The sequence below is a fragment of the Bufo gargarizans genome, chromosome 6 (genome assembly GCF_014858855.1).
Source record: "Bufo gargarizans isolate SCDJY-AF-19 chromosome 6, ASM1485885v1, whole genome shotgun sequence".
NCBI lineage: Eukaryota > Metazoa > Chordata > Amphibia > Anura > Bufonidae > Bufo > Bufo gargarizans.
The window spans coordinates 289,336,495-289,360,304 of NC_058085.1; the positions used below are offsets into that span (position 1 = coordinate 289,336,495).

The window sequence follows — 23,810 nt, forward strand, 5'->3', positions numbered from 1 at the left end:
GAACGCATAGCACCCGCACTGAATCCTGACCTTCATTTCAATGGGGTCTGTGTACATGAGCACTTGTTTTCACGCATCAGTCTGCGTTGTCGTGAAAAAGCGCAGCATGTTCTAATATTCTGCGTTTTTCACGCAGCCCTGGCCCCATAGAAGTGAATGGCGCTTCAGTGAAAAACGCATTGCATCTGCAAGCAAGTGCGGGTGCGATCCGTTTTTCACTGATGGTTGCTAAGAGATGTTGTTTGAAACCTTCAGTTTTGTATCACGCGCGTGAAAAACGCATCAAAACGCATTGCACCGCGCGGAAATAACTGAAAAACAACTGAACGCAATCGCAGACAAAATGCCTAAATTTGCTTGCAAAATGGTGCGAGTAAACTGAATGAACCCCGAACGCATACGGAGCAATCCGTCATGCTCGTGTGAAAGGGGGCCTTATACGAAACTAGCAAGCTGAAAGAGCGATGTACTAGAAATGAACCATTTGTTCGTCTTTGAATCGCTCATACTTATTACATCACATTCTGTTCCGCAAATGTGGAAAGCACCCAGGCGGCATCGTGTGTTCTGCGGCTTGGTCGGTGTGCATGAGCCCTTAGGCCGTTGGTGTTTTCTGTTCCGCAAAATGGGGTTCCGTTGTTCCGTGATCCGTTTCCGTTTTTGTTTCGTGTGTCTTCCTTTATTTTTGGAGGATCACCAAGTCAAGTTGCCATGCAAATGATAGGAAAAAAAAACGGACACGGATGACAATATTGTGTGCCTCTGCGTTTTTTCACGTGTCCATTGACTTGAATGGGTCGCGAACCGTTTTCCGTAAAAAAAAAATAGGACAGGTTATATTTTTTTAAAGGACTGGAACCAGGATCACGGACCGCGGATGACAAACGGTGCATTAGCCGAGTTTTCAACGGACCCTATTGAAAGTCAATAGTCCGCAGAAAATCACCAAAAAACGGACAACGGACACGGAATGAACAACGGTCGTGTGAATGAGGCCTTAGTCTTATGTGTGAACATACCCTGACAGAAGAGGACAACTCAGGGAAAGTAGTGTTGCTTTTAAGCAGAAATGTTCTTTAGTGCTCAAACGATACCCCAAGTGCCAGCGGCGATGACGTCACAGATGGCGCTTTATCCGCTTCTAATTCAGGTTGCCATAACGTGCGCGCGTGAAGAGGTAGAAAGAAGTAGAGAAGGAGACGGAAAAAGAGCCAGAGCGGCACATAGCATAGTATTCCAATACAAACAAACCATCCCTCTGTGCAGTGAGGTGTGCCAAACCCTGGAACACAGAGAGAAGGAGGGGATAAGGATGGAGGGATACAGAGAAAAGACTGCTGCCGAAAGCCAAAAGCAGGGACAGAGGATTGGCAAGGGGAGGACTAGAAGTTCAGTTTCAGACGGAGAGGAGTGCCCATGGAGGAGGAAAGGGCTGGGAATGTGCCTGAATGAGTGAGGGGGAGTGAGAAGGCTCCTCCACTTTCCATTGCTCCTCACACTCAGGCTGCCTGCCTGCACCTCACCTCTCTGCTCACTTTTGGAAGTTCACATATTTCTTACCTATGTGGCTCTGTTTGCTGTTTTGGTGGAGTTGATACAATACACTGGTATTTGGGGGGATGCTTGCGCTGATTGCTGTGGATTGGTTGCACCTTGGATTGCTATTTTCAAAGGTTCAAAAAAGACTCTTGCATCTTCCAAGAAAAGAACACAGGACTTGAGCTGACCTCACTCATTCACCCTGGATGGGGGATCTGGCTGTTTCCCCTCTTTTGAACCTCACTCACTACTGCTGTTGGGTCCTGCTGCTTGAGGATTACACACCCCGGACTGTGCTTCCTTGGGATCCCTATGCCCAGCTTTTGGAGAGAGGGAATTACTTCTCCTGATTGCTAGAACTGAACTTGCGAATCTATCCCCAGAGAGTTATTGAGACCTCTGTGTTTCGTCTTGCCAGGCACACGCCTGCTGCAAGACAGGGGGATCTTTTTACACCACAGTCTTTGCAGGTAATGCCAAAAAAGTCATTTGCGCCGCTGCGTCTTACTTGTTACCCCCTATGTGCCATTGGCCAAGAGTTCTGGCAGTGCCCCCCCCCCCAGGTTTATCCATTCCAGGATGACACTGATTGGCTTATTGTGTATCTACTTGAATTCAATGTAATACTATGATTGATAAGGGGGTTAAATAGGCGATATACAAAGAGCGAGGCCATGGAGGGGTTAATATAGGTATATAATTACTAATATTCCCTAAGATATATTGTTATTTTTTTGCAAATGTTAAAACAAAATGTGGATAATAATAATAATGGGGTCTGATCATGTACACAAAGTAAATGATCAGATTCGCATTAATCAGATGGAAATGATTCTGAACATTTATATAATAAACACTGTCATTCATTGACACTGATTTATCATATGGAAAACTAAACACGTGTACAAATGAGATGTGTTCTTGAAATTGCTACAACGTTGCTATATGTGTAAACAAAGTATTGGGATTGTATCAGTATCGCTTACAGGGCAATCGCTTATTGCTGCCTTTTTGGTTAATTCTTGTATTTACTGCAAAAATAAGCAAATGAGTAAGTGTGACAGTTGAGCGTGGCGTAGGTAGGGTTAATCTCCCCGTATTCGCTAACCTGTCTGTTTCACGTGGGCGATATAAGCCTTAATTGTTGAAAGTGGAACAATAGGAATGGGGAGGTCCTGTTTTGTCATTGTATTAAGACTCCGCTTTAGATCTTTGGTTCACTGGGTTTGCCTTTGTGTATTATCTATATTTTATCCTATGGGACTGGCTGGAAATGTTTGACTGGCAAACAAGTTTGTGTTTTTGGTAAAGTTGTCCGTAGACTCTTGGAGATGATTGGTTTCCAATCGGTCAAGTATTCTATAACCTTGTAACGATGCAGATTATTCATAGACACGTGCTGAAGATTCACTACCGGTCTGTTCAATGTGCCTTGTGTGGCGGTCAATCGAGAGTTCACAAACCCATCCGATGAACCTGTTGATGGTTTTACGTACAAGGATTATCAATACAGGACTCGCTATAGGTCATATCATACAAGAAACTGAGGCATGCATGGGCAGCTAGAGCCACAAGAAAATTTGCTGCTGCAGCGCCTCTTGGAATGCTTGTAGTCTTGCTAATACTACCATCAACATTGTGCTTCTCGGCTCCATGCCTGGGATGGAAGGGGTTAAATGCTTTAAGGCGCTCCAGCCTTTGCATTCTTCAATTCAATAGGTAAATAAAAGTTCCTTGCCCTGAATAGGTTAGACCTGTCTAGTTATAAAAGTGTCCTAACTAGTGACAGATTTACACAGTCTTGGGGGGGCAGGTATGGGAGAATTATAGGGTCTCGCTCAAGTCTGGGGCCTGCTAGGAATGTTACATCCCTGTGCAGTTTAAACCTATTTTCTCTGAGAGGCCTTTTATGTTCTTCACTTATAACAAAGGATTCCTCTTCTGTACGGAGAAAGTTGGCAATCACGGTTTGGTTAACTATTTACACTCCAAATAGAGCTCCAGTAGTGAAAGTTCCACCAACCTTATGTAATATTCTTAAAATTAGGTTTATATATCTATATTTAAACCAGCCTTTAACTATGAGGCTAAAGATATCCATAGATTATTATTAACAATAAAACCAGTAAAATTGCTGCGTCTATGGTGCAAATGTTGGTTCTGCTCAAGGGAAAAGAGTGGTGGGAACTTTGGATCTGATTTTAGAATTTTCTCATTGGTGGTCACCATTGTAGTGTTTGCTTTGATGTTGTCCCAAAAATTCATGTTGGGCAATGAACGGGAATGGTATTTGCCATGATGGCAAAAGTTGTAGAAAACTTTGTATGATGCCCCTTTCCCAGTAGAGAAGAAAATTGGAAGCTGGTCAGATTGAAGAGGACTCTCCATCCCGTTGGCCAGCTTGAGTATTGTAGATAAACAGCCATAAGAAATCCACAGGTTGTCTTCCAGTAATCTAAACACTGCAGTGACTTAATTATGATGCACCTCAGGAGTTGAGTAACATATGCCAACTGCTGCAATTCTTCTGCTTAGAATGTGCCCTGTGTTTGGATTCCTACAGGGTTCTAAATGGTCCTTTCATGCTCGAATCTGAAGTGTTTTGGAAGGGTGAGGGGGGGGGGGGGGAGTGCTATCTAATTAAAGTAATTATCAGTACTCTCCAAGCCGTAAGACCAGATTGTTTTGCTGGAGAAAAATCTAGATTTCTTTTGTATGAAACGCGTATTGTGCCAGGCCTGGTGAATGTACATTGTGCGCTGGCATCTGGGGAGTATGATTGTATGTTCGTGTGAAATTTTGCATTCTTAACCTGTAAAGTGAAGTGGATGTAATCGCTGTAGAGGTTTTCAGGTTGCATTGTAACTTATAATGGGGAGTTGCAAAAGCTCCTTGATTGTAAGTAGTGAGAGAGGCAGCTCTCCCCTCCCTCCCATGCCTTCACAGAATGCCAATTAAAATGCAGATTAGACACATTTTGTGATCTCTGCAAGGCTTTAGAATTAATATCTATGGTGGGGTGTTGAGGGAGGAGGCCAGATCTTCTTGGAGCTAAAATGAGAAATTGTATATGGGATTTGTAAGCGCAATTCAAGGCGATGAAGGCGCTTTGCCTTCTAGGGATTTAGTATTAATGGGTGAGCAGGGGTTAAACTCCTTTTTACATGGAGCATTGAAAGAACTTTAGAGATAGCTATGTTAAAGTGGGACAAGTTGTGTAAAGAAGGTGCCGTTTTAATGAGACGGGATGTTCTTATAATTGGGATTTCTACCATAGAAAGTAGCTGCTTGAAGTCCTAAGAATGGCCTCGTTGAGAGAATAGAAACTCCAAACTGGCTCAGACATTGCTTAGAGATGCTCTGTTAATTGATATGTGCTAATAACTGCATCGAGCAATAATGGCTTCAAAGGCGGCTTTGATAATCTTGCCTTGGACTACTTTCATCAGAAGGGTTGGAGTTGGACTACAACCTCTAGTTTGACCATGAGCCTCTTATTCCACAGGTGGCGGGGCATTGGTTTGTGGCTAATTAACTTGTCTTCCCAGTCCTTCAGTTGTCCTCTTCCGTCAAGCTGCAAAAATCCCATTCAGCTATGAGAAATGTGAATAATTATCAATATGGCCGTCTTTATAGCTGCTACATTGGATTGTCACTAAGCTTTATCATAAACAGACAGTGGGTTGTTAAATTGATTTTAAGTTAAAATGACTGAAAACTAGATGAAAATTCCCTCAAAGTGTGCCCCCACCCCCAAAAGAACAGTTGTATTGCAGACAGTAGCATTGATGATCACTATACAAAAGCGGCTGATGAATTGTTTCCATGGAACGGAGAGACTTTTATTGTGCTAATGTCGTTATTCAAAGAAAACAATGCCTGATCAGGGGTGGAGAGGCTCAATAACCTAGTGTCTCTTTGTCTCCTTCCAATGTCTCAATTAAATCTGCTATAATTTCAAAACTGGGTAAATGACCCAAATCAGAAACTGAATTGTCCATGTCAGATATTTTAATTTACTGCAACTCCAGCTCCACAAGGCTTCATCTAAAAGTAAAGCTACTACTTGCCTCAAAACTGGAGGGAAGGTAAAATAAGCAACAGTCCTGTCTACCATTGACCTTATTATGGACTGTCTATTGGAAAAGAAAATCAACGATTGACTATGACATCTTTAGGGGGTTGTCTTTAGAGGGTTGTTTCATGGGCTACCCAGAAACAACACCACTGTCGTCCATGGGCAGTGATTGGTATCGCCACTCAGCCCAATACGCTTCCAATGTGCCAAACACAGACCGTGTTCAAGAGGGGTGCTGTTTCTGGAGGAAGAAGAGCTGCATTTCTGATCATGATCAACGATGACTTAATAGAGTATGTAGATACAGGGATAAAAAAGGAGGTGATCACGTACTGTGCTACTGTAGTAAACAGGGAATTTATTTCAAATATGAGTTAAAACATAGGCTTGCAACACGTTTCGAGGAAGGCCCTCCCTCTCCCTGAGGGACATGTGGTGTTAGTAGAGAGCAGAGCATTGTCTGCTTGTGACCGCGTGTGTTCATATTTCATATTGTATACAAGACCACTTTGTCATGTGTGACCATTGAAATTCCCTAGCTGTTTCTACATTTGTCATTTCCTTGGCTTGAGGTGCCTCGTGGTTAAGTCCCATTAGGAAAAAGATGTGTCTGCTTGAAATCTGTCATTGTGTTTGTATATGTTAGTCAAACTATGGATAGTCACCCCCTCCTTCACACCCCCAACCCCCTTCTTCTCAGGTCAGGGTCTATCTGAAGGGCCAGATTGGAAGAGGTGTGATGGATGGATTAGTGACTGGGATGTGTAAATTGTCCCAGTTCCCTGAAGATCTCATCCTGAAAGTGAAAATGAAGTAAACAAATATCCAGTAATGGTCTCCAGGTGCTAAAATCCTCACTCCCACCTTATAAACTAATTGCATTATGCCATCCCATTCTCTAGTCAGACAATTGTTGTTTACATTGCATGTGGTCAGGTCTTTTGTAGTCTGTGAGGTAATTTGGGAGGTTTTTGGCCTTTTAAGATATCATGGGAGATAGCCAGGTGAGTTAATTTGATGCTAGGTCTATAAAGCTGGCCATACATATTATACTTTTTTCGGCCAAAGCCAGAGAGAACGGTGGGTTTGACCAACACACTAATGTGTGGGGAGCTTCTGATTCTCACAGAAGATGTCGGGAGAGACAAGGATCGGGCAAAATGAATATTTTCACCCGATCCTTCTGTTCTCCAGTGAGATAAACCGCCACAAGAACTGTCTGGCTGCAACTTTCTCTGTGCTCCCTATAGTTTACACAGACACATTCGGCGAGTCGAACATGTACGTGTATGTATGGGAGAGACAAGAATCGGCCAATAGCTATTGAATGTGTATGGCCAGCTTAAGCTCAGGTTTATGTTAGCAGTAAGGGCCCCTACATAGACACACATGAATTTGCCCTGGTATTTTTTTACCACTAAAAAAGGCACAGTAACCGCTCACATTTCTTCCATACCACATGCAATTTTTATGGCTTTTTTTTTCGCTCAGCGGTGTCTTTTTCTAAATGACTATGTAAACCATTTTTTCTGGCTTTTTTCCCAATAGAGAAGATGTGAAAATGCCAGAAAAGCTTCAGCATACTTAAATTTTTTAGAAAACATCAGCGATCCAAAAAGAGCCACTAAATTGGCAAAAGAAAAACATCTGGAGCTGGCATTTTTACTACAAAAAATGCACCAAACAATGCAGGTGCTAAAAAGGCCACAAAAATGCACATGTGCGCAAACATTCTAGTAAGAACCTATGTCTGAACCCACCCTCAAGGTATTTTTTTTTTATTTCCTCCAAACCACCAACCAACTGTCCATGATTATGGGTAGTCCAGCAATACAAGCATCATTAATATGGAGGCATTTTTAAATGCAAGTCCTGCCATATACATGAGGACTTAGATGGTGATTTTTCTGCATGAATTCTTCATTTTGTACCCAAAATGAAGATCAGATCCCATAGAGGGAATAGGACACACTTTTTCTCTATTTCTCCCCTCACAATTTGATCAAAATTCTGGGTTATAAAGAAATATACATAAAAATGTCCTTGAAACAATGGAGTTCAGATCCTCCTATACACGTAAAGGGACACTTCAAGCGATATAGGGATTATATGATGTGTCATGCAGCGCCCCCCTCAGGGCTGGAAATGTATTATTTAAAACGAGACAAGTTACTTTCCTGGAGGAACCCGCTTTAACTCTGTAATAAGCATGTTACTTCTAGCGTCACCTGCATGAAATTCTCCTTGAATAGCTTTGAATGGCAATGTGTTCATAAAAGTATCCAAAATATTTGTACAGTTTTTGGTAAGCTCTCTGTTGTTTTTCCCCAAAACAGTATTTTTTCATACTCTTATTTAGTGGAGTTTCTAGCACCTCGTGCCTTGGGTCATGTGCCTGGTGACCTGTTGGTCCACAAAATGTGGATATCTTCTGTGTGTATTTTGTATTTTTCTCACTCCCATCAACAGAAAGGACTATTCTACTCCTCGATACGGACGAGAATAGAACGTTTTATAATTTTCTAAGCATTCACACAAATTCGAAAAACATACAGCAGTATCCATAGAAATCAATCAGTGTGTTAACCACAAAAATGCAGATAGCTTGCGGATGAAAAATACGGTAATATGGTAAAAATACGGTAATGAGCATGAAGCCTTAGTAGATATCGGGTATCTTCAGAGTCTACCAACGCCATGTTATAAAACAAGAACAAGATATAGCCCGATATAACATTATTTCTATATTTAACAATATGGACGAAGAAATGAAATATTGTCGACTTCAGTAGCCAGAGGTTGGCTTCACGTGGAGTTATTTGGAGAAGGTTTTGAGGCAGATCTCCCTTTGAGTTTTAGAGCCAAAACCAGAATTGGATCCAGCAGGAAGAAGTGTAGGTCCTTCCTTTATATTTGTGATTCCTTTCGAATCCACTTCTGGCATTAGCTAAAAAACCTGTCGGAAAATCTGTCTCCCAAAAACTGTTTGAACCTACCCAAACAGTCCATTGAATTTGACTTTTTAATGGTCCAACAATAAGACCTTTCCTAGAAATCAATATAACCAATCCAAAATGTTAGGGACAGAGCACATTTTTAGTCCTGTTGGGTTACCCAGCCCCAGGTTTTGTCTTGATAGATAGTTCTTCTGCCACATATGATTATCTGACCACCACACATCTGTCATGACAGAGATTTCATAAATCCAGCATAGATCACATTGAATAAAACATGCGGGTTACAATAATATAACCTTTTTGGGAATTAATGTTTTTCGAGCTGATGCTCAACAAAGAGCCCAGTGTCCGCACTCGTGCATTCTGCGGTGGGACTTACTTTATGTGGGGCTGCATTCATATTTTGCTAATAAATTTACTGTTATTTTTGCTCTAGTGCTAACATGGACACTAAGGAACAAGCGGAAGTATTAAGTAATTCTAAGACCAGCACAATATGAGCTTATTATTATTTGTCGGACCACCCCGCAAGGGGCCATAATGTCACAATTCTTTTGCTGCTAGGAAGGTATTTGGCGCTTTTCTCTGCCAAATCTCCCTGGTCTTGTTTAGTTTCCTAAGTTTAGCCAAGTCATTCTGGCATTGTCCAGTGTGCAGGGCTCACATGCGGGGCGAGGGACGGCGAGAAAGCAGAGAATTGGTGATTGTGGCTGCAGGCCTCTGCTTGTCCCGGTGTGAGTTTAGCAGCCTGTGCTTGAGTGTCATTAATCACTGGCAGGTTGACAGCTTCACACTGGAGCTCTGCTCTTTGGTAGACATGGAACTGGCATTTGGGGATGACATAAAACAGACCCCCGAACTGAGTGGGGAAAAGAATCAGCAATTAGGGCAGCTTGAGGCGGCTGTAGGTTTAAGTAGCAGTTACAGACTATTCCAAGCCAGTTCATAAAAAACAAAATGCTGACTAAATCCTTGTGCTGCACGTTCAATAGAAGCAGTCCGCAAGAATGCATGGATTCACACATACCGTGCAAAGTACACGTGACTGCAGAAATAGTTTTCCTGAGACAGATAAATTGTGATGTTTAGTGATTTTCATAAAAAAAATATAATAATCTGTATATTTTAGGGAAAAAAAGCCCCTGGCCCCCAAAACCTGGTATACCCATTGGCTCCCCTGCAAGATAGGAGAGCTGTAAGCACGTTGTGCTATTATATAGAGAGGCTGAATGGCCATAGAGCCTACAGGGAAATCTCCCGGTGGGCTGATGCTCAAGGCTGCTGGTCAGGTACAAAATTATCTGACACTTATGGCGTTAATTAAAGGGGTTGTCCAGGCTTTTAATATTGATGGCCAGGTCATCAATATCAGATCGGCGGGAGACTGTATAAGGAGACGGCGCGCACCTCTCTTCCTGCTCACTGCTGCTGTCTATGGCAAAGCAGCAGAGAGCAGGAAGAGAGACGGGAAGCGGCACATGTGCGCTGCGCGCTCCGTCTCCTCATACAGCTGATCGGTGGGGGTGCCAGGGGTCGGACCCCTGCTGATCTAATATTCATAACCTATCTTGAGGATAGATCATCAATATTAAAAGCCCAGACAACCCCTTTTAAGGTTGTGAACCTAAGGCACTTATGTACCTGGCTGGATACTGCAAGTGCCCTGATTTCAATTGCATTGCCATCCTCAAGACATGGCAGCTGGTGATGACCACCACATACAGCAGCTTCTGGGAGGTATTTTGTGCTGCACTGTGATATTTGGTCCTGATGGGACAGTATCTCGTACTGCACCGTGGTATTGCTGCCCTCCAGTTGTGTTGCCCTGCCTTCTGTCAATTTGGACCAGTCTACATGGGACCATTTTAGATTTTCCAGGGTCACTTTAAGTTCCCAGTCCATCCCGGATTATATACTATAATTATCATTCAATTATGTAATCACATTATAGAATTTATGCCCTGTAGATAGTGCCCACATACTCTGCAGCGCGGTACAAAGAGAATCACAGTTTAACATCCACAAAAAACACTTTTTTGGTCCATTCTGTAGATCTAGTCCAATGTACCATCATCCTCGTTATCTACTACCATGTGTGACGTCATTGGTCGTTAGGTGGTTGGACCCGGAATGGCCTCTACACCAGGGCCCCGATATATAGTATTTGGGTTTGCAAGTGATGATAGGAAATGATGAGGATATTCATCCTGAATGGGGCTAGTCCAGGCTGGTAGTGTTTGCAACCAAGAAGTTTGTACATGTTTTGTGGTAGGATTTAACAGAGCATCGGTTTGGCCAGTCCATGGAAAACTATTTTAGAAGTTCTTCATACTCTAGGCACATTTACTGGTCTAAGAAAGATGGTGACATAATGCTGTGTCTTCACAAAGCAGGATCACATCTTGCAATAGCTACTTCACTGTTGGGTTACTGAAGCTCTCCTTCAATGCCTTATGGTATCGGACTTAGGACAGTAGAAGAGGAAGACTGTACCACTGGATGGAGCCATTGCTGGCTGCCTGTGCTCTCAGAGGATGACGCTTCACACATGCAGTTTTTGTGTCAGTTTTTTAACCAAAGTCAGGAATGGATCCAAAAAGATGGAAAAAATATAAAACAGAGACGAATACTTGTGAAAAAAAACTGCATTGAAAACTGCAACAAAAATGGCATGTGTGTTGCCAGGCTAACCCAATGCGTCTTTCCATTACAATATGGCAATAGGCCTTGTAATATGTACCTATGCGAGGTGAACACGTGCCGCCTTTCTCATGTGACAATCATGGCTTGAACTACTACTAAGAGAGTCATGTTAAAATCGTGGCATTTTGGAGATTTTTTTTTTACCCCCCCCCCTCTATAGGATAGCATTTAGGCCATGCAAGAGATGCATTAGGCTGTGTTCACATACATTACATATATGTTGGGAAAAGGAGTCCAGCAAAAAAAAGGTATATATTATTAATTTTTTCCACAATGGATCCCTATGTTGCTGATGACACTGTACGGTATACATCGTGTATACGTTAAAATGGGACAAAAATATGATGTAAACACACCCTTACCACAACTCACATGTCATCGAATGCCCAAGCCAATTAAGACAAATTAGACAGTAAAAGAGACTACAGTCACACACATTTTCGTGTATAGAAAACCTCTCTGTTGTGCACATGTTATCTCTGCAGATCTACTATATTAACATTACCAAGAATGTAAAAACATCAGACACTACAAACACAGCCTGCTGATATGGTATCAGACCTCAGAGCAGATATCTCCTGCAAAGTGCTGATGACCTTCATCTATTGGAGCTAATTGAAAATAGCTAGAGTGTAGGTTCACCTTTGGTGAACCTATCAATGCATTATGGCATATCACTTTATAGGCTATTCTCTAATATAGTTTTAACTTCTCCTGACAGCTTGCATTCCCCATGTAAAAACCACTCTGGAGCCTCTATTCTTATGTCTCTATGATATGCCATTCCTTTTATTATTCTGGCTAGAACTTATAAATTAGTTTCCAGCAGTTTGCAATGAAGCTCCAGATGGGTGTTACTAGTTGGAGGTGTGTCCCTGCACAGTTTGACACTGGCAGCACTGATTGGATAATGTCAGGCTCTCTAGGGACTCACCCCCAACTGGTACCACCCATCTAGACCGTCATTGCAGATTGCTAGTAACTCATTTATAACTTCTATCAGGAATCATAAATGAATGGTACAACATAGTCATAAGAATAGATGCTCCAGAATTTTTCTTACATGGGGAATACAACTAGTTACTACAATAGACATGTCAGGAGAGGTGACCACTCCTCTTTATTAGAAGGCTAAACGGAGTGATATAAATAATACCGATATTGTACAGAATGACTTTTTATGTAGGTTCCTAATATATTCACAAATCTGAACCTTGGAGGAAGTAGTTATTGAAGCTAATGGGATCTAATAAGCCAGGCTATGGTATAAAGAAGCATATATATAAAGAGTATTCTGCCCATGGTATGGGACACATCCTTCTGCTCTCGCGGCTGTAGCCGCCGCCAGCACATTGATGTGGGTATGCTTCTGCCATGTGTCGCAGGCTGCTCCAGCAGATGTTACATATGGAAGATAGAAATCTGAGTTCCTTCTTCTCTTGGAACCATTCGAGGAACTGGCTTGCTGAGCCTTGAAAGGTTTTGTAAAACCTTTAGCAATGATTTCCATGTGAGCAGAACAATAGAAAAACACAGCAGCCTATTTACCACTCATGGCTGTATGGTTTTGTGTAGTTAATTAAAATTTACAGTCGCGTGAAAAAGACCTGCCTTTGCAGTCATGAATGATGTGGTAACTTGGAGCCAGAAATTTAATTAGGTGCAGTCAGCAATTATGGACGGGCGCCTTGGAGAGCACTTTGCCTTACTTCAAAGTAGCCCGACCTCCTTTACTATTATATATCGTATTGTCATTGCTGTATACAGTATAAAATCTAGATGCAGACTTTACGGACCCTGAACAGGGATGAGGTACAAAGTGCCTCATGTTAGAACTTTATGGAGGTATCCTACATGTTTCCGTTCTCTTGGCCAATGGTAACACATGCATTTGTAAATGATTCCTTAATGGAATATGTAACAAGTAATGGATGCCAGGCAGCAGGGCGCGAGGAAAGCCCTTGATAACTGACTAGTAGTTTTTTGTTTTCTTCATCTATTTTCTTCATCTTCATTACAAGCTCCATTTCCATGTGCATTGCTAAGAAAACATGAGATTATGTTGATCGGTCAATGGTTAAAAATTGATGCATGAAATCAAAGATGAATGCATGAACATCAATATAGGAAAGAAGCCATAGGAAACAATTTTATTTTTCTTCTGGTTTCCAATTTTCCATTCACATTTCTGCCAATCCTTTCACTATGTATGAAATCTCCAGAAATAATACAGGTTCTATCAAGATTTATCTCTTAAACTGGCCATGTACATTCAATAAATGTCGATTGTTTGGCTGACGGCTATATCTCCCATCCCAGCTTGGCTGAACGTGTCTCTGTAGGCCATGGGGAGAGAGGAGAAATCTGCTGCCAGACACTTCTGTCGGCAGCTTTTCTCCTTGGAGAACAAAAGGATCACATCGGTGCTTGAAGATACCCAATGGCTCCTCTGCCACATAAGAAGACACTGGTATAATAAATGGCACATGGTAGAATGGGGAGGGCTATTACAGAATTTACATTGTTCATGTTTTGCCTCTGATAGCCAGGTTTATCTTAGACTGTTTAGAAATCATAAAGAATTGGGTTGGCCATTTTGGATTTCCCCAGGTGGCTCCTTTTTTGGCTCAAGATACAAGATGTGGACATTGCCAGACATCCACATACCCCTCTTACAAAACAGCAATATTCTAATCTATGTCCATCTTAGCAGCTTCTTCCATAATTGGTCCTAATTTGGGTCTAGCACCTACACACAATAGAGGGAATCATGAAGTTTGGGCTGATGTACTCTCCACCCACTTGCTTTTTTAGAAACCTATGAGATCACTACAATATTAGTCTTGATTCAACCTAGAAAGTGGCTGCTTCCGCTGCACTTAGGTGGTGTGTCAGCTTTAAACCTTATGTAAGGAGCTGGTAGAAGGGAGTTATTGTTGTATATAATACAGAGAATTCAATTATTAGAAAACACTTGACAATGAATGGGTCATGGTTGTACCGAATAAAGACGTAATCCTTTAAGCCTATTAAAAATTAAGATAAATTAGCTAGAATACTGATTACGCATTATCGGATATAAAAAATTAAATCCCTTCTACTCATATAAAGGATATCTTTCACTCCTTAGTTAGAAACTCCTGGGTTGAATTGAATCTACAAGCTTGTATTCCCCGGAACAAGTGCACGTTCCTAGATGTTATATGTATATTAATCCACATCTGCAAGAGTTGGACAAACAACCTTTTCAACCTGAAGACCCAGTAACCTGCTCGAGCACAATCTGCAGAGACCAGGGTCATGTTTCATGTAGCCTTGAGTAATCTAGCACTGTACTTACAATTCCTGAACAAGAAGACCTGCAAGTCTGTAAAACTTGTATTGTATTTATGGACTAATAGTTGTATTAATTGCAGCCTTCTGTCTGAAGCTTTCCCTTTCTTAAGATATTGGAGATGTAGAATAACTAGTGAAGAAAATCAAAGCCCATAGTCCGCCAATAGGAACATCATTAATGCACTAGGATCATGCCATCCAGTGTGGATGTTGTAGAAGATCAAACATGATGACTTTATTTTACCAAATACCTTTCATTAGTTATAATGGCTCGTTTTGTCCGGAGAGCAATCATTAGCCAAAATAAAATGGCCACCATCCTACTAGTCGACACAAAACCTGTCCTAATTAGGCTACTTTCACACTGGCGTTTTGGTTTCCATTTGTGAGATCCATTCAGGGATCTCACAAGCGGTCCAAAACTGATCAGTTTTGCCCTTAATGCATTCTGAATGGATAAGGATTCGCTCAGAATGCATCAGTTTGGCTCCGTTCAGCGTTTTGGTGTCCTTCTGACGAAAGTGAGCCAAACGGGTCCGTCCTGATACACAATGTAAGTCAATTGGGACAGATCCGTTTTCACTGACACCATATGGCACAATAGAAAATGGATCCGTCCCCCATTGACTTTCAATGGTGTTCAAGACGGATCCATTTTGGCTATGTTAAAGATAATACAAACGTATCCGTTCTGAATGGATGCATGTGGTTGTATTATCTGAACAGATGCGTTTGTGCAGATCCATGACGGATCTGCACCAAACGCGAGTGTGAAAGTAGCCTTAAACAGGAGAACAAGTTAAAGAGCTGCACCATCTTCCTCTCTTACTTGTCAGGGATTATGATCCTGAATACAGTTTAATATGATCTTCAGATGAATCTCTGTAGGAATGGAGTTCATTAGGAGACATAAAGTACAGAGAGGATAGTGGGGGTGTAGATAATGAGCTGCAGCACTCGTACGCAATCTCCATTACCACAGTCTTCTCTGTATTTCATGTCGCCTCATGAACTCCATTCCTACAGAGATTCAGCTGAAGTTCTTCATCTCTATTCAGGATCATAATCCTTGACAGGCAGAGCAGAGAGAAGGATGAGGCAGCTTTTTAGCTCAGTGTTGTAAAGTAATTTGTCCTGCTTTTGTGATTAGGACAGGTTTTGTGTACTAATAGGAGTGCGGCCATTTTATTTCTCCTAATGATTGCTCCTCAGACAATATAAATCATTATAGCTAATGAAAGGTATTTGGGAATATATTTATACTAAAGTAATATTTAAGTATTTTCATGTTTTTAATTCTCGGAGAACCCCTTTAAGGTCCTATTACACCTGAAGATAATCGTGAAAATCATCTCTAACAAGCATTCGTATGAACGCTCGTTAGCCATGATCCGGAAGTGTAATACTGCCGTTGATTACACGATGATCGATTACCCGATTAATTGGAATCTTTTAGCAGGTTTAAAAATCCTCATTTGTCGAAGGCAGATCATGCCGTGTAATCACGATCTGCTGCTGGCAAACAATGATTACAATGCATGTAATAGCAGCGGTCTCCTCCGCTAGCGAGCAGGTGATTGCTGGGAAGGAACGCTTCCTTCTACACAATTGCTTGCTTCATCTGCCTGTGTAATAGGACCCTTACTTAGGGCCTTATTACACCTACAGTTTCAGCAGGCGATCGTTGGGAGGGAAGCGTTCCATCCTGGCAATCGCCTTCTCGCTAACGGAGGAGACCACTGTTATTACATGCAGCGATCTCCTCAGTATGGGGACGAGCGGTCGCTAATGCCATTGCTCGTCCCTATACTGAATTTTTTGTTTGTTTGCACGGCATGATCTGCCACCAGTAAACGATTTTTTTAAACATGTTGAAAGACTCCAAATAATCGGGGTCAGTATTAGGCCTAGTTCACACAAACGTTTTTTTTGCGGGTGTACGGGCCGTTTTTTTGTGTTCCGTATACGGAACCATTCATTTCAATGGTTCCGCAAAAAAAACGGAATGTGTTCCGTATGCCTTCCGTTTCCGTTTTTCCGTTCCGTTGAAAGATAGAGCTTGTCCTATATTTGGCCGTAAATCACGGGTCGTGGCTCCATTCAAGTCAATGGATCCGCAAAAAAAACGGAACACATACGGAAATGCATCCGTATGTCTTCCGTTTCCGTTCCGTTTTTTCTGAACCATCTATTGAAAATGTTATGGCCAGCCCAATTTTTCCTATGTAATTACTGTAAACTGTACATGGCATACAGAAAAACGGAACAACGGAACGGAAACGGAAACACAACGGAACTCAAAAACGGAACAACGGATCCGTGAAAAACGGACCGCAAAAAACTATAAAAGCCATACGTTCGTGTGAACTAGGCCTTACACTGCCAGGTTATCGCTAACGAGCATTCACGCGAACGTTTGTTAGTGATGATCTTACCGATTATCTGCAGGTGTAATAGGGCCTTTTGCCGTTATTCTTGTAGTGAAAAAGATAGTACTGTTATGGGGAACAATTCTACGTATTTTGGGTTGATGCCTGAGGGCAGCCAAGTTAGATTTTGATAACCTTTATCCAGCTTGGGGACAAACAATGATGTGTTTTCAGGCCGTCGAAAAAAAAAAAAAGAATAAGTCATTGTACAATGTGTGCTTCTGTATCTCGAAGGTCCTGGTTGCAACATAATTATGTAACTGCTAATACTCCTACATATATATTTACTTATTCTATATAGAAGTTCTGCTTCCAGGCCACAGGGTCAGGCTACAGATATCTTCTTCCTCTTAGGCTTCTATTTTGTGGGTGACATTGTCAAACATCAGTGCTAATTTGCTACATAATTAGCTGGTTAAGCATACTTTATATGGCAGTATATGGCATCTTCTGTCTTGGACCTACAGTCAGTTGTTTTATTGACCGTAAAACATATCCAAAAATCAACTAGTTGGTCCTCTGTTATTACAAATGGGAGTTCTTAAAGACATAAAATTGTTTGTGGATAGAACTGCACGTAGATCCATTATGTCATCAACAAAGACACAAAAAATCGTATTTTATAGTCCTGGACTTGCTGAGATGATAACTTTGTCAATCTACCTTGGTAGCCATGCTTGCTTGCCTTGCACCTCAACTTCCAAATTACCTAATTCAGAAAAAAAGCAATGATCATGTAGACAGGGATAAAATGATGCACAAATTGGATTTGTCTATATGGTATGCATCGACTGAGAGACCTGGAATAAAGTGGGATTGGACAAGACTTCAGATTTTTACCTGTCCAATCTTTATTTACCCACAAGTTAAGGGGTTCCTCAAGCACCTCATAGAAATAACAGCTAAACCAAATAGGTACGACTTTGTATCGTCTATATCTTAAGGGTATATTAAGATGGGCAGATTTTGTGCCTGATAATTGCTAATGAGCGTTCGTAGTAACGCTCGTTAGTCACCATCTGGTAGTTTAATACTTCCTCTGATTGCCCAATGAACGAGCAATTCAGATCTTTCAGATCTTTTCATCGCCGGCACACCACTGTCCTGCATGGGGACGAGCAATGGCATAGCGATCGCTCCTCCCTATGCTGCATAGGACATCGCCACATATAATGCTTTCCTCCTGACAATCGCTTGCAGCATTGGGGTGTCTAATACACCCATTAGAGTTTTGATGTTTCTGGTAGATGCTATCAATGCTCGATTTTCTTCTCTCTGTTCATCAGTGACCCAGACAACAGCAAACAAATTGCCATTTCCTTCGAGTCAATGAAAATTGATGTAGTTTTATCCTTTATTTTTTCACTTTTATGTTATACCAATAAGGCTACTTTCACACTAGCGTTCTGCTGTCCGCTCGTGAGCTTTGAAGGAGCTCACGAGCGGACCCGAACGCTTCCGTCCAGCCCTGATGCAGTCTGAATGGATGCGGATCCGCTCAGACTGCATCAGTCTGGCGGCGTTCAGCCTCCGCTCCGCTCGCCTCCACGCGGCCAGGCGGACAGCTGAACGCTGCTTGCAGCGTTCAGCTGTCCGCCTGGCCGTGCGGAGGCGTGCAGATCCGTCCAGACTTACAATGTAAGTCAATGGGAACGGATCCGCTTGAAGATGACACCATATGGCTCAATCTTCAAGCGGATCCGTCCCCCATTGACTTTACATTGAAAGTCTGAACGGATCCGCTCAGGCTACTTGCGCACTTAGAAATTTTTCTAAGTTATTAATGCAGACAGATCCGTACTGAACGGAGCCTTCGTCTGCATTAATATGATCGGATCCGTTCAGAACGGATCCGATCAAGCGCAAGTGTGAAAGTAGCCTAACATAGCATAGGATTTCTAAAGCTGTGTACTGACCGGTGTCTTTCCTGCTACAAGCCACTGCAGAGCTGGAAACGAAACGTAATTTCTGAGAACACCTACAATAATATCTAGTTGTTTATAAATCTTGGAGATGTTTCATCGCTTATCCAAGTGGCTTCTAACAGGACCTCTCTGAAAACACCACCTAAATTAGCATCACCTAAACTAAACAAGTCTACACAAATATGCTAAAACTTAAACCTAGACGAGTGTAAACCTTCATTTATAAAATCTTAAGGGAAAAAGCTAGTGCCAGCATTTATACACACAAGTCTAAAGAGCTGCAGAAACCTTACTTGTGATCATCTTAATTGTTACTTAGATCTATCAGACTTGGATGATCCTGGAATATTAAAGGCAAAAAATTTTCCTCCCCAGAATCTTTCTTTGACCTTTAACATACATTGCGTGGGTTTCACTTCTCCGACATATCTGTTTTGCATTCTACATATAATAACAGTTCTGTAATACGTATTATTATGCCTCCATGTTGAACCATTCATTTATTATTCCTTCTAGAAGATATTAATTAATTTACAGCAGTTTTCAATGAAGGTCCAGCTGGGTGTTACCAGTTGGGGGTATGTTCCTGTACACTTTGGCAGCACTAATTGGATAGTGCAGGGGCACTCGTCCAACTGGTGATACCCATCTGGACCTTCATTGGAAACTGCCAGTAATTTATTCATAACTTCTATCAGGAATAATAAAGGAATGGCACAACATAGTCATGAGAAAAGATGCTCCAGAATTATTATAACAAGGAGGATACAAGTAGTTGCTAAAACAGTCATGTCAGGGGATCCTCTTTAAGCTCTTTTCTACATGTTTGTGGATATGGTCTTTTAAATTTATCATTGTTTAACAAGGCAAACAGTAAGCTGGTTTACTCAATTCATGTCCTTCACAAAGCATCTCTCCCAAGTTTTCTATAAGACCAAGGAGAAAGCTGAAAGATAAAGTTCTATTAACATATATAGCTTACAAAAGCCAAGTCTCCAGAAACGGTCAACAAACACAACCACCTGGGCACTTACATTCCGAAACGTTTCTTCCTTTCACCTTCTCACAAAAGAAGCTTTTGACTATTGTAACACACAGGCCTTTGTGCCTTTTGTGGTAGTCTGCTGAAGCATGTTGTGTGTTTGTGGAGGTGTGTGTGTGTGTGCTTGGCGGTTGGAATGTGGGTTGGTTCTTACAATTAGAATTAATTGCCTCATTTTTCCTTCCATGCCGTTACGTCGGGGCATTACTACATGTCTCCAATATAAACTTGCTTTCAGTATATGTTTCGGTGAAGTGGAACAGTTCTTTCTATTGTGTCCTGACCGTGTAAATAAATGTGTTCTTCAGCTGACAAAGTGATTAACTCCCCATCTTAATATAGTCATAAAAGATAATTAAAATAAACCAATAAACAATATGTTGTCAATGGAACTTTTTAATATTTGTCTTCATGTTAAAAAGTGATACTTTACTAGATGTTGGGAAAACTGTGTTAATACACTAAATATTCAGTTATATGTTAGACTGTATGAAACAGCATCTGCTGGAACAAGGCATTGAAGGAACTGACCATAAAGTGTAATTAGGTTGCTGCTTTTGTCATGGGCAACTACCCGACTTTTCCTTTTTCCTAGGTTTTGATACAGTTCTCCCAGTTTTGTAGAAGCTGGTTCTTTTGGAACAGGTTCCCATCCATTGGTTTGCCCAAAGGAGGAATAACCGCACACTTGATTTAAAAAAAAAAAAGGAAAAAGGTAGAACTGTGTCGGCAATGCATCTGTTACTGGATGGATTTAAAAGGGTTGTCCAGGACTAGAAAATTGGGTTGTCCATAAGCTGTGTCTAATTGCAGCTGATCCACAGTCAAATGAATAGAGCTTAACTGCAATACTAAACAGCCCATAAACAGGCGTGCCAAAAACATCAGACTTTCTTTCTTTTTTTTTTTTTTTTGTCCTATCGAATCCTTGGCAATGTTGATAAGTAGTGTTGTATAAGATGGTGTATGCTTTTAAGTTTAAAGGCAGCCATATTAGAAGAAGCTTGGTGGTTGAACAAGTGTTGAATTAGCAATCATTAGATGAGCACTCATTTGCCTATGCACTTTCTAGTTCATAATAACTGGCACAGTCACTCAAAATGGCCATATATTTTCAAAAACATTTTGCAAAGAAGAATAATCGATAATTCATAGATGAAAGATCTTTCTTAAGAACTCCTATCAGACAAAAAGTACAAACATGGCCGATGGTCTGCCATTGGTTGGCTAAAAATATCATTAATGGTTAAATTTCACCCGAAATTGTGTCAGAGAAAACGGATCCGTCCCCATTGACTTGCATGGTGGGTCAGGACAGATCCGTCTTGCTCCGCATCCCAGGACAGATGAGATGCGGTATGAGAACGGAATGGAATGCATTTTGGAGCATTTCTTTCTGTTCAGTTACGTTTTGTCCCCATTGACAATGAATGGGGACAAAACTGAAGCTTTTTTTTTTTCCAATATTGAGAACCTATGATGGATCTTAATACCCTAAAATATTAACGCTAGTGTGAAAGTAGCCTTAGCCTATTAATTGGTGTTACTTCTTGGTCTGTACAGATCACTTTCTTCAGTTACCTGCTTATCTATACACAGTGGTGATATCATTACAGGCAGGATTAGAATGACAGATAAGACAGGATCCAGGATCACAATAGGTGATTGTCAGAGCTTATCCTTGTACAATGACCTCTGCACAGGTCACACAGCATGCCTAGAAAACTCTCCCATAGAAGTCAATGAGATCCCCTCCTGACCATTGTGTCTATGGACCATGGGGCTGACGTAAAGCAATTTTCTAAATGCTGTCAAGAACAGGTTAGGCAAGATGGCCGCCCCCATAATCATGTTCAGGAAATAGAATAAAAAAAATCTACAATCATAAAATAAAATTAGATTAAAAAATTATATGTTTCACTATCTGACTTTAACTGGCAGATAAAAACATTTTTGGTGACCCATTTCCTTTTAAGGTTTACTTTTACTACAGGTCAGGGCAGGCACTGGTTTCTTATTTAAGAGACCCAGTTGATATATAGAGATTTTTTAAAAAAAACAATGCTGCATGGGATAAAAGTTATGCAAATTAGCTCAAGAATGCAAACACGAAGAAGAAAAAAGCAGCTCCAGACATATGTAAGTATTGCAGAAGATTTGATATATATATATTGTATTATATTGGCCCCTATTAATTGTTCTTAGTTTTTATGCTCTCAGAGTACGGCATTGCATTTTTCAGCTCAGGGGGCCTCTCTCTCTTTCTCCTTTTTTTTTTTTTTTTTTCCAGAGCTTTAAGTTAGGGAATAAAATCCTTCATGTCAAGAAAGTAAAAAAATGGTCCCAGTCTGAGTTGTTGGCACAAGCCATAAATATGTTTTTATGGAGGCGGCAAGTTTCAGCAGGAGATTGTATAAAGGGAATGTTTGTGTAAGTGTTGTTTTTATAGGGGAATGTTTATTTTAGTATTCCATGGCTAAAGCAGAGGCTTCAGGAGAGGCGTGTATACTGCTTCTTCTGCGAAGATCTGTATATAGGTGTCCCAGGAAAGTCATTGTAAGTAACTGTGTATTGTGAGCACAAATCCAATCTGATGGGGAAAACGTGTCAACATGGTCTATGTCCATGACTGTTGCTAAGATCTGTAGTTATATACATGCAGATGTAGCAGGGCAGAATTAGTATTTTGACTATTCGGGGAATAGATACACCAGGCTTATGGACAGCCACATATAATACGTCATGTTATCTACAAGGCAGATATCGTGTAATCTATGTATAATGTATGTGTATTTTTTCAGAATATCAGATTTGTGTACAAAATTATAACCACAAGTTGAATTGTCGATAATGATGTCCATACGGTGCACATACCATACCTTCTCTCATGCGTTTCCTGTTGGCCAGATTTGGCAATCTGATGTCTTTGCTCTGGGGCTTCCCATAATGGTGCTTGCCATCTAGGACAGAAGGTCCTGGTGTCCCCCCCCCCCCCTTCCCTCTATACCTTGTCCATGACACTTGAGCCAGTCTCCTCTTCCCTTTGTCTGCTAACAACGCTACTTGTATGGATAGGCGAGTCCTGCAAACGTCCTCCTCACCATGGGGCCAACCAGGGCATGCGTCCTCTTCACCAAGAATGGGGCCAACCAGGGCACGCGTCCTCTTCACCAAGAATGGGGCCAACCAGGGCTCAAAATTCACCATAGCAGCTGCATGGTCTGTTTCTATATTTTTCTCTTTTGCATAATTTATGCAACCTACTAAGACACCTAAATCTTCATTTACATTAAAAGTGGTATTTAGCTTTACTCCTTATCCTACAGACATCATAAAGCAAGGGATAAGCGTTTGTCACCACTTATCCTCAGAGAAACAAAAGCATTGACCTAAGGCTACTTTCACACTGGCGTTTTGGCTTTCCGTTTGTGAGATCCGTTCAGGGCTCTCACAAACGGTCCAAAACGGATCAGTTTTGCCCTAATGCATTCTGATGGAAAAGGATCCGCTCACAATGCATCAGTTTGCCTCCGATCAGTCTCCATTCCGCTCTGGAGGCAGACACAAAAACGCTGCCTGCAGCGTTTTGCTGTCCGCTTGACGAAACTGAGCCAAACGGATCCGTCCTGACACACAATGTAAGTCAATAGGGATGGATCTGTTTTCACTGGCACAATAGAGTAGAGTTCATGACTGATTCATCTTGGCTATGTTACAGATAATACAAACGGATCCGTTCATGACGGATGCATGTGGTTGTATTATTGTAACTGATCCGTTTTTGCAGATCCATGACGGAGT

General features: G+C 41.4%; 1 protein-coding gene across 6 annotated transcripts in view; it reads left to right on the forward strand.

Moving 5' to 3' along the window:
- Positions 1-1,798: 1,798 nt before the first annotated feature.
- FGFR2 (fibroblast growth factor receptor 2) overlaps positions 1,799-23,810 on the forward strand; it is a 72,487-nt gene continuing 50,475 nt past the window's right edge. For all 6 annotated transcript variants that reach the window (XM_044298937.1, XM_044298940.1, XM_044298938.1 and 3 more), the window contains exon 1: positions 1,799-2,009. The gene's annotated coding sequence lies outside the window, so the exon portion shown is untranslated. The remainder of the gene's footprint in view (positions 2,010-23,810) is intronic.